Raw genomic sequence first — 14,948 nt, 5'->3', positions numbered from 1 at the left:
CAGGATCCTGTCGATGTGAGGCACAGCAGGAAGAGTACTACTCAACTAAAGTTATAGTACAGCCCTACATTATGGCCGCTAGAGATAGCTCTGAAGTGATCCAATTATCAGCAGGTCTATAGGAAGCACACACACAACACCGTGACGTCTCCGGGCTGATTTCAGGGTGCAACTGGACTCCAGTATAGCATGCTAGGCCCAGGACCTCATTCTGATTGGTGCAGCTACAGCTTGATATGTTCTTCTTGGTGTTGCAGTGAACTACCTTCAGTTGTTGGTGATCTATAGCCTATTTTTATATTGTGTTGTCTTCCATAGTAAAAATGTTTTAGATTTAATTACTAGTTATACATGTATATCTGTGATATTCTAGTTGTTTTACTGTCCTTCGTTGACAGGATTTTACACTCTATCTTTAATTATTGTTAATGTATATGTTGTTTTAGTCACGATATGGCTGAAATATTGCCAAAGTAACTTTAAATTTTAACTCACTCACTCACTTGGTGTTACACCTGTTGATATCATCACACACGCGAGGAGTGTGTCAATTAGCTTAATCAAACATGGAACAAAAACTCGTATTTCAAATGAAAAATGTATTTTCCTATAATTTATCGCTGTCCCTGTCGTAAAATACTCACGGGCACTGGTTTATTGCCACATATTAACGATTAAATGATAGAACCAGATAATATGTCAAAGTGTTGCCATTAATGGACACGTAAGACATCAATAAATTGTGAGCACCTGTAACGTCCCAGCTGAAGCAGATTACCACAGCTTACTGAAATACATGTAGTTCGTTGAAGGCTCCTCATAAGTGAGCACGACAAACCACGACGCGAGCACAGCAGCATGTGCATAGTGCACAGCAATATTTCAGATATACTCTCTCCAGACATTTAATTTACCCGCTGCGATAGTGGTGCTGAAAATACAAGGTTTCTTATCATTACGAGTCTGGGATTTGGATATACTTAGTCATATCAAGTTAATGTTTATGTTTTGCCTGGCACTTTAGATGTGTACGTAATGCTATCCATATTTTTATTACTTTGGTAAATGATTACAGTTGCGGATCGGTGATGAAAAATGTTCAGGATTCAATAAAGAATACGTTTCTTCGGATCCATTACAAGAAGCTATTCATCGTATAAATCATTTTGTTGAATTTCAATAATGGTCATGCTGAAAAGAAAAGATATGTTTGCCGTTGGGAATTCTATTATTGTAACCTTTATTTATGTATCGGTTACACGCATTTATCAGCCCTGGTGAACCAAATAATTAGCTTTATCAGAGACAATGCTTGACAAATATGTTTATGACATTGTGCATGTATGTGTCCATGTACCTCTCATAATAGCCGCCTCCTTGGTGTGGTGGTTAGAGCGTCCGCTCGGAGAGCGGAAGGTCGCGGGTTCGATCCCGTTCATACCACAAGAGGTTAATATATGGTGCTAGTTGGTCCCTGCCTGGCGGTCGGCATTACTGAGTGCAGGAACTGGTTGGCTCGGAGTCAGTATAATGTGTCTGAGTGGGGTATTCATGCTTCACTGCGGCATGGTATCTCAGTGGGCTAGCACTATAAAACCAGCTTAAGTCCTGGCTAGTACAAGCAGCCACAGGCATGTACGTCGTCATATGAGCGAAATATTCTTATGTATACCTCACCTCACCTCACCACCTCTCTTACTATCACATCCGTGAAGATCCGGGTTAGAATTGATCTTCAGCAACCCATGCCTGTCGTAAGAGGCGACTAACGGGATCGGGTGGTCAGGCTCGCTGACTTGGTTGACACATATCATCGGTTCCCAATTGCGCAGATCGATGCTCATGCTGTTGATCACTGGATTGTCTGGTCCAGACTAGATTATTAACAGACCGCCGCCATAAAGCTGGAATATTGCTGAGTGCGGCGTAAAACTAAACTCACTTACTCATTCCTATTATCACAATTATCACTATCAATGAATACCAATGTGGTAAAACGCATGTAAAGGCTTCTTCTATGAATTTTCCATTTCAAAGAAAGGACATGTGTTTGAGTGAGTTCAGTTTTACGCCACTCTTAGCAATACATGTATTCCAGCAATATCATGGCTGGGGACACCAGAAATGGGCTTCACACGTTGTACCCATGTGGGGATTATCAGCGAACGCTTTAACTACTAGACTACCCCACCTCCCCTAGTGACATGTGTGTGTGTACTGATGATACGAAGAAAGACACCACACATTCTACGTTTCTATTCTTGTGCATGCATTAACGCTTTTTGTTTCTCCCATTGCTGCGGCTTCACGCTTCACACCATTAGCAATACCTTTGCCGCTTTTGCAATGCCAGAGGGTCGCCCGAGGGCGTTCAACTCTTATGCGGGATGTCCCTAGAATCGAAATCGCTGTTGTTACTAAGAACAGATTGGTAGCGACAGTATGCGAGGTTAACAACTCTGGTTCGGGATTCTCCGCGGTTCTCGCAACAGGGGAAGGTAAAACTTCATTATCAATTTACCAGGATATACGTCATTGTTGCCATGATGGGATGTACGAGCACGGTGGTAATAGAAAATAACGGTAAAGCGTCGTTATCTGTATAGTTATTAAAGCAAGTGGTCCAGTGGTACCTGTCATGTTAGTCACAATAATAATAATAATAAGGTTGCTTGTATAGCGCTTAATTCCATACACATGTATTCCATACGCTTATCAGAGTAGCACAGGTGGAACACAAAGTGCTAGTTGAATAAGAACGTCTTGAGTTGACATTTGAATTGGGTCACTGATGGTGAAGTTTTTAATTCCATTGGAAGAGCGTTCCAGAGTTGTGCCGATACGTTGGAGAATGACCGACATCCAACCAAACATAAAAGTATGGGTGTAGTGTGAATACATAGTAACAGTATATATGTACTTTTGTAAGGTTTTATATATTCACAATTCCTTCCTTTATATCTTCACAATTCCTTGACCTCAAACATGTCAGCAATGGTTCCAAATATACCACATGGAATCCACGTACAACTTTAGTCTGCCACCTTTTTCGAAAGGTAACAGCAAACTGACTTTTATATGTATGTGCAATAAGAGCGTAAAAAATGATTGCCCTTCTATATTAACATGTCTATCCTTACGAACGCAGCGACAAAGGACTAACAAATATATTAACAAATCAGGCATCTCATGGTATCATCAAGACAGTAGACAACAATGCGAAATCAGTGTCATCGTACAGTGAATTGGTCCCACAGAAGCCCCGCCAATTCAATAATCTCGCAATTTGAAACAGTAGACTATTTGTGGAGGTCAGCCGGTTTTTTTCGACTTATGGTAACATGAAAGAAAAAGAAAATGTTTGGTTGGCCAATCAAATGTCGAGGAATCATTTCCAAGATGTTATTATATTACACTATATCAACACTCTAGTATATCCCCAAATCCATCATCCACCGCCGAGAAGTCGTTCTTTCGCTGTTTTCACAAATGTTACTAATATTTCAGTAACAAACTGGTTTAAGATTCAGAAATACGAAAGACACATCGGGCATTAAGCTTATTCATTTGGAGGTCTCCATCGTCAGAGCTATAGGAGACAGTGCAGAATCAAATATTTTACAGTCATGTTTGGAAAGACAAAGTTTCCTGCAATTGGAGTTACTTACTGTTTTTTCTTATATATCTTTTTTCACAAACATTGTACAAACATATGGATTTAGATTAATGTACTTTTACCTTTTTTTATCCGTAACATCGTCTCCAAACGTGATATGTATTTTTTGTAGTTACACTTCATAAAAACATTGATTTAGGCGCGTTTAATCCCAGGACATCACTGGGTTGGATCAAAGTCTGAGAATAAACTCCATACGTCTGTGGTTAAGTTTTGCGTCAGAGGTTATTTTGATGTAGCTAATTGTAGAAACGACGCCTAAGGAATCCTGGTTTAACATGAAGTATTTCCACATCCGATACACTTTCTACTTTTATCTCACCTCCCACTGTGACGGAGTGATTTCTTGTTCTGTCGGAGTAATTGCAATTGATTAAGACCAACACACCAAGGTCAATAGTGCTCTTACGTCAAGTCGGAAACTCATTTAAGCTGCTTCGTAAAAATCTAATAGAAAATTCTGAAACTAATAACATTTGCTGCACATTTATCATTCTGAATAATGTATATCAACAAGACCGTTGTAGTATTTGATCATGTTTCACATTAAACGTTTTTACTGTACATATTTCCCGATGATGAAATGGTTTCGGAAGAAAATGATTGTGAAACTGACTTCTCCCATCCCATCATTATCTAAAGCTTTTGTGTGGATAATATTGATGCAAAAGAGTGTTAGAATATCTTGGAAAGTAATATTGCTTATTCTTCGGACTGTAGCAAACTGACCAAAGAGAGCTACAGAGGACCTTAATCATATGCTTTACTTTATGTGACAGAACACAGTTCAGACACAAACTGCTTGGATAGAGTCATAGGAGTTATCGACAAAGCATACAATAACAGATGGCGCTGAGAAATGTTAACATGATCTTAACTTGCGGAACATCATCATTCACGACTACTAGGTAACATTAACCTTGTTTTAGTGAGGTAGGCGATGGTTTTATTGTTATATACGGACATTCCTTTCGACACTCCCACAATGATGAATTTTCCATCTCAGGCTGTACCTTGTTTTACTGTTGACTTTGTTGTTCTTCCGTCGGTTTTGTAATCCAACACATGTCGGTGAAATATTCGTTCCATTACTATGTTATGCATTTGTACACGGTCTTATGTACACATATAATCTTATCATGGCTTCAGCTCTATTTGGCAGTGGAGCGGTGGGGTAGCCTAGTGCTTAAAGCGTTCGCTCGTTACGCCGAAGACCCGGGTTCGATTCCCTACATGGGTACAATGTGTGAAGCCCATTTCTGGTGGCCCCCGCCGTGATATTGCTAAACTCACGCACTCCCTCACTCACTCTATTTGGCAGTCTGTCGTATCGTTTTGTTTCGCTTCAATGAATATTAGCGTCGAATCCTTTTCTGCATCCATAAGAAATCTCCTGTGAAAGCAGAGTTTTGCTTTGAAATTCTGACCTCAGCATGTGTTTATGAATTACCATCAAATGATACTAAGTGTTCGCGAAAAGGCGAGCGTATCCTGCCCCGACGGGGACACCCGTCACAAATAAAGGATAATCAATTATTGTTTACCTGCAAAAACACACGGAAAAGTATGGAACAAGTCAAAATAACACATTCCAACGGACATTATTTTGGTCACTAATGTGCCAATTTTGGAAATGCGCTCCATATGTCTACCATAAACCTTTAAAAAGCTGTCACAGGGTCCTAAATGTTGTAACCTCTATCAAACAACCTCACAGCAAGCGTCTTATAACGCTCTTTGAAATCTTGGTGAAAGGAGGAAGCCAAAGTGTACGTCAAAAGTTGTGAAATGAAAACACCAAAGGCTGGAGCTGAAGGGATATTGCTCCACAAGCAGGGAAAGGTGACTTCTGGAAAGTCGAAGTCATCCCACTTGTGGCGAGTTTGTTGTCCCTCTGGATCTTTGTGCACGGATCCAAATACGAAACAGATGAAGAGGCTTCTTGGGAGTGTCAATCACTGGCATGGAATTGGCTGTTTGATGGGACCTGCAGGAAATCAGATCACCCCTATTGTATGACAATCGACTCGCCCCAATTCAAGCCGTGAACTCGCTTGAGTGAGTGAGTGAGTATGGTTTTATGCCGCTTTTTAGCAATATTCCAGCAATATCACGGCGGGGGACACCAGAAATGGGCTTCACACATTGTACCCATGTGGGGAATCGAACCCGGGTCTTCGGCGTGACGGGCGAACGCTTTAACCACTAGGCTACCCCACCGCCCCTAATTCGCCTGAGAAAATTCAAATAATTGTACTTGCTCACAGTATAAACTGTATTTTTTTTTATTTCTGTATGCTACTTGTTACAAATACAAGCATACTGGTTCCTGAAATAAAGCGTTTATGTTGTTGAAAATGTCTTATTTTGTTCATTACACAACCTGTCCCTCAACGGGACGATTCCAAGCGATTTCCAGGAAAAAAGGCCCCTTTGCGCCTTGTGTTCTTGCGCACCAAACAGTTCGGTTTTAAAACGCTTAGCAGTCGTGCTAGAATGAAGATAAAGCTACTCTGTTCCAATTTTGCGGTCCTTTATCGTTGATTTAAGACCGCTAAATGTTTCATTTGAAACTTCACGCTAACGCGTTCGGTTTTTAAATTACATGTAGCGGTCTTAAGTCAACGATAAAGGACCGCAAAATTGAAAACAGAGTAGCTTTATCTTCTAATTAAAGTACGGTTTTGATGAGCTCTCAGCCAACCAGAATCGAGTATCACACAATGTCGTGCTAGAATTGGCTGTTTGATGGGATATCAGATCACCCCCTGCTCTTCTATATGACTCCCTCTCACAGGTACATATCAATATTTGCATTATGTGTGTTTCTAATGATGGCTGGTGCTGCGTTCAACACTAGAATATTTGAGTCATGTATGTGTAGAAGGGTTTTAAAAAGTATCCCTCGCTCTGGCATAAATATTGACATACTGTTAAAAGAGGCTATTCAGCCAAGAAACACTTTAGCTCGTAATATAATACAGTGATGACTACACAACCTTTCTATCCTTAGATTCGAGTGCAATTGTTGCAGATCCTAAAAGTCAATTCTAAAGCCTCTTAGAGAGCAAAGGGTAATTGTAACATGTGATGAGCAGCTATGTCATACATCAGTGTCATTGCTCTCTAGTCCAGCTCCATTTCAATGGATCACTTGAAGCCCGCTTGATAACGTATAGGACAATCAATTACCTTCAAACAGTAAGATTATACAATATTCTGACATGGCATTTTGGACTCACAATTTGTGATTGATCCGCCAAAGGTTCTACGTCATTCCTTAAGTCTGCTGATGCCCACATGACTGTAACAGAAAGAGAATAATGAATATTCTTCTTAAAGGCAGGGGATGAGCAATTTATAACACTGATGTCACTTCAGACACATTGCTAAATAGTTTGATGTGGATTCTATATTATTTAAGGCAAATGTATCATGATGAATAGGTTCAGGCGGACAATATTGACGGACAAAGAGTTAGACTTTCTTGATCTTTTGTTTGACTGCATTACGCGCTTTGACGTCGTGTCCTTCATGTTCAAATTTGTTTGAAGAGTATTAAAACGTCATAACAATGTTGTGCACTGCAGATTTTCAGGAATGTTCGTTGAGGCTTACACTACATCAGCCCTTGATCATATCATTTGAAACCTCATTTGTTTCTTGTTCGGTTTCAAAATGAAATTTACAGATATTACATATTTCTCCTAAATACAATATGCGTGTAGTAAGTTGGTTAATTTACACTTTAAATAGCGCTTGCGATTGGTTATTTACACTGAAGCTTGTGCTGACTGTTCGGTTTGACCCACGTTTATACAATTAACCCAGGCGCATGCAGTTCGGAAATCCTTCTAATGATGGCATTTGATTCGAATTTTTCACCGGCAACTTAAGTCCTCATAAACATCTAGATAAGACGTAGACAATGGAAAGATCATGCACAACTCTAACATATCAAATACAACACCACACCTTGCATACCATACCCTAACACATGCCCTGGTCGTTTCCAGACGTCTCATCTCTACAGGCCAAATTAAAGACAGGAAAAACATCATCAGCTTCATTCAACAAATCAGCTGGTGACGATGAATTGTAGTATACTGTATGAAAATGAATCACTCTAAACCACCATCATCAACTGCCAACAATGTAGAATCAAGGTCCGGTTGACAAGGGAGTTTACTGACTTTAAAAGTTCAGTTGAACCTTTAAAATCCTTGCTTTGTGAAGATGGTTGAACCATTGTCTGTAGGACACCAATTCCTAACTTACGATGCCCCAAAACAACACCAAAATCCTGTTTAGAGATGATATGACTGATATAAAACATGTATGTAATGAAAAGTGAAACACTTCACAGGAAACGCACCCTTTTATCCAAAACATGCTATCACAACCACATTACATCACTCATTATATGGCGTTACCTAGGTTATTAACTGCATGTTTATTCAAATCAAACTGAATTTGCTGCTGGAGAAAGTGTCTGAAACGCTTTGGAAGCATACACAGCATAATTAACATTAACGCGTGATAATAACCATGATCGATCAGACGCCAGAACAGTAGGAGAAGAAGGAAATAGGATTTGATGGAATATGACAAGGAGCACTCATCTACCAATATGGGACTTATATCAATGTCGTCAGCCTTTCAAAACTTCATGACAAAATGAATAAGGTGCTATCAACATCCGTAGTGATAACTTCAAACTTCTTTTGGTCCTTTTTCAACTGACGAATAACCAACACCCAAAGGCTTTCATGTCGTTGAGCGAGAGCGATTGACCATAACGGCCTAACGACCACGTAACAATTTCTCTGAGAGCACTAAGCTCACCAGTGCAACTGTAATACGTGACATGGTCCGGAAAAAAACGTATCTCATCAGTAGGTCATTAACATTTTCAGTCGTCAATGTTTGACAGCCATCAATAAAATCTGTTTTCTGATTGAACACACATTTTGATTTCTTTTGTTCACTGTAAATTACTGACAGTATTTAGATTATGGTACGATATTTAATTTCCACTGTGAGGGGCATGTGTATAATGATTACCAAACAATGCTGTTAAGAGTATCACTATTAATGTATTAAATGGATGTGTTACAAACTTTTGATATTTACATGTCTTTCATTTTCAACGGATGGGTGTTGTCGTACTGAGAAGAGAATTCAAATAAATGAATCCTTGTTTACAGTGGAGTTGCATAAATCGATCATGGTGTTGGTGTAGTAATCCAACAATTGCGTCATGAGACATAATTTGCTGAATATAAACACAGAATCCTTTATGACATATATACGTTAAACGTAGTGGTAATTGTACGGCTACAAGTGGTATGAAGAGGGTTAAAGAGTCACCATAATGATGATACATTTGGCCAGGTGCTGGCGAAAAGGTACCATATCCTGCCCCATCTGTAGCACCCGTTACAAGCAAACGCAATGGCAAGTCGGGTGGTTGACTAATGAAATATATGGGAAGTTTAAATCTGCATGCAGCACCACCTTTGCTACCAATTTGGAAATGTGACATTGAATGTTGTAACTTGATCGAACAACTTTTGAGCAAAGTTCACACTGAAGTCTTTGAAATCTCGATGGAAAGTGGAATGCCCGGTTGCACCTAAAACACTATGAAAGATCAGTGCCATCAGAACACTTCTCGACAAAATAGTTGTTAAGAAGACTTAGTGTCTTGATAAAATATATAGATCAACAACTTTGTTACTCTGCTGACAACACTTATCACCCTGGTTCTCTTTTCTTGATGTCTGTTCATGCATATAACAGCTATATATCACCTCTGTCAAAGTATTGTCTTGTCTTGCCATGATTAGGCACATTCTTGGTATTCGCACACAATTAGATATTAATGACATATAGCAAATATACCGTTATCATATTTCGACCTCTTTCTGCAAGATGTGTTGATTAGGGGAAAACAATTTCAGCACTGTCTTAAAGTGGAGATGGTCATGTACATCTGTATTTTCCTAACATAGTTTTAGAAGCTGAAAAACATTGACCTTGCTGCCCACGATTCAGTGCCCAATCTTTGCTTCTATGCGCTTTAGGTGAGTGGAAAATTATTGATGTAAGGACTTTAAAAGTAAAGACAGGAATGTTTAAGAAAGTAATGAAAAGTACCAGGGAACGGGTGTCTGTGTAGATCTCTTCATATTGCATTTATCAGCTCATAAACCCATGAAACTACACACCTAATCATTTTTTATTTTTTAATCGCCGAACCCAAACGTACATTATCTGTGTATGTTTTTCTTTAACACAGCAACATTTATTTACTTTATCATTTTTTACGTCCACTTTCGAGGACCTGACAATAACAACAACGCATCGTATTGCACAAGCCACTCATTATACATCACATTGGAAAGATATCAATGGTGGGTTTTTGTCTTGTTCCTACAATAACACTCCACGTATCCATCTCTTAACTGTGAAGCAGCATACCACAGTACAACTTGTTAATTCCAGCTACCTTGGCATAATCAACAATAACCTGATTCACATCCCAGCTGTGCCGATCTGATGATGGTGTCTAAGTCAAAACGGTTATGGGACGTCAAAGAGTCCAATAATTTCACATGGGTTCCACCGATCGCATTTACCCAAATTGGTTTGAAACCGATACAGGTGAGGAAAGTTGAACAGACTCAGCACTCCCCACGGCCTGGATTCTGGGTGCTGTTCAGGCAAAAGTGTTTCAAAAAGACTGATGAGAGGGTTTTAAAAGTAAAGGGGAATGTTGAAGTAAGTAATGGAAAACATCAAACGAAGGATAATTCTTCGTGCATGAGCCTTGTAAAGAATAGGGTTTCGAATAAAGTTTGTGTGATCCCTGACATTCCCCAAATCACTTGAAATCTCAAGAAGGCAGCAACTTGTTGAGAAGTTATTTTTCAGCATCAAAGAAAGCATATCTCACTTGCTTGAGCCCTGTAAAGAATGGTGTTTCGTATAAAGTTTTGGCTGCTCCTTGTCATTCCACAATCACTTGAAATCCCAAGGAAAAATCCAGAAATATTTCAGCGAAAGGACGGCGATCTGGTAGCATGATGGTTAAAGCGTCCGCTCGTCACGCTGACGACCTGGGTTCCCCAAATGGGTACAATGTGTGAAGCCAATTTCTGGAGTGTCCCCCGTGGTGGTGTGGCTAGAATATAAGAAATAGAACTAATTCTCACTCACTCATTCCTTCAACTGACCACACAGTCGAAGTGCACAGTGCAGCTGACATTAGATTCCCTCTAGCTTGTGGTGCTTCACTCAAGTTAATGTTACAGTTGCCGCGTGTTACTTATGTGTACAGTCGCCCTGTGCTGTGTACTTGGAAGAGTGCAAGACGACCTAAGCCGTGGGTGTAAACTTGATAACGCTTGTGTTTATAGTTTACACAAGAGGAAGATAAAGATCTTATTTCACTTCAAATGAATCTGTATGCTTAGCTCACTTCACCCAAAGGAGGAAGCAGGTTTAAACAGTTTCGGTCATGTCTTTAAGTTTAATGCTGTAACTTATGATAGTTTTTCTTCTCTTTGATTTGTGAGGACGTAATATTTCATAAAAACTGCAATTACTGAAACTGTTTAATTATGAGATGTGAGTATCATATTGCCTCTTCATTAAGACCAAACATATATTGGGATGTCGACTAAGGTGTATTTTGTTTCATCTGGCTAATTAAGAGTAATTCTACAGAAGTGCGTTGTTCTAGCTGACAACCGCTGTTGTCGTTGGAGGAAGCTACTTTATTTACACACTGAAGTCGAAAAGATGCCGCTAGCTACGAAAAACAATACTCACTGTAATGTACTAATGATGTTATTAGATATTGTTATTCTAAACAACAGAACATGGAGTATTGTTACTGATGCCTCAAATCTGGAGAGCGCAAAACAAATCCACAAAAATAACAGTTTTAAGGCAATATATTTCACAAAAACCCTAAATGAGACAGTTTAAATGAAAACAACAATGCCTTTGTGATGACAGTTTTTCTTTTTAAACATATTTTACTGAGCATCAACAAGCATATGTTACAAGCATCACCATCAGACAAGGAATTATTGAATGCATACATGTCTATATTTTCTCTGCAGTTTATCTTATTCTCTTTGAGATTTGTTTTCGTTTTGCTCTCCCGCACTACAATGTGAAAAAATAACCTTGATTATATTTACCAGAGCAAACAAAAGCCACTTTTCAGAAACTAATGTCCGGAAACGAGTTCTCTGTTGACCTTCTTCTCCAGTGAGGTGCATGTTGATGAGGTGCACAAATAACAGCAATGCATCTTATTACCTAACATAGTCCGCAAATACCATGGTATAGTAAAGACACCACAACACCCACGCTCTCTCCTGTCTACACAATGGCAACGCCCCAAGTGTGACCCAGCTGCCCTCAGTGCAACACGTTAATGCTGCAAGCATTCTCAACAACAGCAACAATAACAGAAGCGCTCATTCACTGCCCTTGAGTCAAACATTGTGATGATCCTGGAGGTAAAACAAGATATTCTGACATCCAAGGTTGAATGTTCACATGAGCGTCTACATTTGCATTTTCTCCATTTTGCTTGAGGAGGTAAAGCCACAACAACGTGCCTCATTACATAACATCTCTGTAAACATCACCGAAAGGTAAAACCTAGTAATCAGGTTTCTGCATTAACGTTACCTTCATGTATCTCCTAACTGTAAACCAACACACTTCAGCTCTACGGAACGCTCATAATATGAAACACAATAACTGCCCTGGAGCCAAGAGACTGGACTTACCGTTTTGATAACTCTGTGTTGACCATAATAATTATTCTAATAATACTTAATAACAAACATGATGACATCCGTCTCAGGTTTTGTTGAACAGGTGAACAAAGTTCAACTCACTACATACTCTCGTTACGCATTCCCTGGCTCTCTGTGTTTTTCTGACACGAGAAAAGAGAGTGTACAGTGTGTGTTGCTTAAGTGAAGAGGAATGTTTAGATAAGGTAAAAACCAAATCAGTGTTGATGATTTTCGTGTCTACACTTTGTGTTTGAAGGTACTTGGTCTTAAGTTTGTGTTGCATCTGTTCTTTCACCTGCAACTAAACTCTCTGAAATATACGCTTATATATCGTCACTGGGTGAATGAATTTGGTTTTAATCTGATTAAAACTGTTGTTCAGCTGACACGACATAAATGTTGAAATAAGTCTGTTTTGTTCATGTCAGGTACATCACGGCATATGTGTGTAAGGTGGGATTTCATTCCTGTGGACGTGTAGGGGCCGTGATTAGGATACGGTGTTCACAGATCACTATTGGGTTAAATCGATCGATCAATCAACAAGCGTATCATCACTGTAATGAACCTCCGCTCTACAGAACACGTTCTATAGATAATGGAATTCATGCAAGCTGTCATTTCTGTTGTTTGAAGACATACAAATGGCCATGTGAAGACTCCATTGCCTTATGAGCCCTATTCAAGAAATAGATCTACAGATAGAAGATTAGCGATCTCGCAACCATTAGATGTTTTCTCACGGAACCCACACATTTCATGCTTAATAGTATACATTGTATTTTGTGCATTTAGCAGTACAAGTGGACCCCCATCGAAATAACGATCCTCTGAGGATGATCTTTATTTCTTTTTCAACGCATTATGTTGTTTCACTGATATCAGTATATACCCGTTAGTATTCTTTGTTTGTTTGTTTGTGTATGTTACGGTTAGCTTGCTAGTTCTATGCTATAGAACGATCCCCAAATCATACTTATTTCGCCCTACTCTTCAGGTCAACTACCGCTAGATGAGAGACAGTGGTAGGTAAAATGCAGTAGTTCCAACAGCTGTCAGGTAATTAGTTTTGATATTATCTTTATAAAATTCAAGGGCATCAAATTCGCGATCGCGAGCTGACTGACGGTAATAGGTACGGGTTTCGGGAATGGAATGTTTTACCATCACTTGATTCACCTGTTGAATGTATTTCAAGCAGTGTTTGAGATGTAAATTGTATTAGTTTATTCCAATGAAGTCTTTGGATTGAACTTTAGAAGTGATACACATTCCAGTGGCGTACATTACGGGGAGTTCCCTCCTTGATCTCTTACTACTTAAATTAACGAATGGATTGGTGTGGCGAAGGCCCATTATTGCAGTCTTTACAACATTTAACAACCACGTTTCAACATCTTCTTGTTGAAAATAGGCTAAGATGATATGAGCACAATTACATATTTCGGATTTCAAATTATTCAAAAGAACACTACATATATGGGACAGTGAAGTAGCTAAGCGGATAAAGCGTTCGCTCGTCACGCCGATTTCCCAAATTGTTGGTGTCCCCTGCCGTGATATTGCTGGAATGTAGTTAAAGAGGTCATGATTGACATAGAGTACTCACGTACACATACTGGACATAAATGTCGTCAGCTTCTCAAACGTTCATGAGAAGATGAATTAGGTGCTCTCAAAATTCGTCGTAATAAATTCAAGTGTCTTTTGTTCCTGTTTCAATTGACGAGTAACCAATACCAAAGGTCTTCATATCGTTGAGCGAGAACTATTGAACATACCTAGCGAGCATGTTATTAACTCTCTGAAAGCACTAACCTCACCAGTGCAACTGTATGACATGTTCATGCATCTAATCAGCCAATCATTGACATGTACGGACGGCAATGTTTCATGGCAATCATCAAAATCTGTTTTCTGAATTAACACACATTTTGGTGCCTGAAATAAATGGATTATATTTGTTTACTGGAAAATACTGACAGTTTTTAGATTATGGTGAAATATTTAATTATTGCAGTGAGGGGCATGTTTATAATGATTGCCAAACAATACTGTTAAGAGTATAACCATTGATGTATCAAACGGATGTGTTACAAACTTGACATTTACATGTCTTTCATTTCCAACGTAGGGTTTTGTGCTATTGGGAAGAGATTTCATTTGCATATATCCTTGTTTACAGTGGTGTTGCATACATCAGCCATGGTGTGAGTGAAGCAGCCCAACACTTGCATTATGAGACGTAATCTGGTGAATATGGACGCACAACTCTTTATGAGATATGTCTGTTAAACGCAGTGTTAATTGTACGATTACAAGTGGTATGTGCAGGTGATTAAGAATCGCCATAGTAAAATTGGCCAGGTGCTCGCAAAAAGGCACCTTATTCTGCCCCATCCGTGCCACCCGTCACAAACAAGGGCGATGGCAAGTCAGCTGGTTGA

The sequence above is a fragment of the Haliotis rubra genome, unplaced genomic scaffold (assembly GCF_003918875.1).
Source record: "Haliotis rubra isolate DU_JTF1 unplaced genomic scaffold, ASM391887v1 Scf373, whole genome shotgun sequence".
NCBI lineage: Eukaryota > Metazoa > Mollusca > Gastropoda > Lepetellida > Haliotidae > Haliotis > Haliotis rubra.
This window is presented reverse-complemented; position numbering follows the sequence as displayed.